Source organism: Hippoglossus hippoglossus, chromosome 20 (assembly GCF_009819705.1).
Source record: "Hippoglossus hippoglossus isolate fHipHip1 chromosome 20, fHipHip1.pri, whole genome shotgun sequence".
NCBI lineage: Eukaryota > Metazoa > Chordata > Actinopteri > Pleuronectiformes > Pleuronectidae > Hippoglossus > Hippoglossus hippoglossus.
The window spans coordinates 19,243,516-19,244,258 of NC_047170.1; positions in this window are offsets into that span (position 1 = coordinate 19,243,516).

Genomic DNA, 743 nt, shown 5'->3' on the forward strand with positions numbered 1-743 from the left:
TAAATCATAACCTTCTGTTTTGGCTGTAGGTCCGGGTCCGTACGGGACGGCTTCTGGGTCCGGACTCGGACCGCGGACCTCAGAGACAGTGTGTGTCCTCAGAGTCAGTGAGACAGTGTGTGTCCTCAGAGTCAGTGAGACATTGTGTCCTCAGAGACAGTGAGACAGTGTGTGTCCTCAGAGACAGTGAGACAGTGTGTGTCCTCAGAGTCAGTGAGTCAGTGTGTGTCCTCTGAGACAGTGTGTGTCCTCAGAGACAGTGAGACAGTGTGTGTCCTCAGAGACAGTCAGTGTGTGTCCTCAGAGACAGTGTGTGTCCTCAGTCAGTGAGACAGTGTGTGTCCTCAGACAGTGAGACAGTGTGTGTCCTCAGAGACAGTGAGACAGTGTGTGTCCTCAGAGACAGTGTGTCCTCAGTCAGTGAGACAGTGTGTGTCCTCAGAGTCAGTGAGACTGTGTGTGTCCTCAGAGACAGTGTGTGTCCTCAGAGACAGTGAGACAGTGTGTGTCCTCAGAGACCGTGAGACAGTGTGTGTCCTCAGAGACAGTGAGACAGTGTGTGTCCTCAGAGACAGTCAGTGTGTGTCCTCAGAGACAGTGTGTGTCCTCAGTCAGTGAGACAGTGTGTGTCCTCAGACAGTGAGACAGTGTGTGTCCTCAGAGACAGTGAGACAGTGTGTGTCCTCAGAGACAGTGTGTGTCCTCAGTCAGTGAGACAGTGTGTGTCCTCAGAGTCAGTGAGA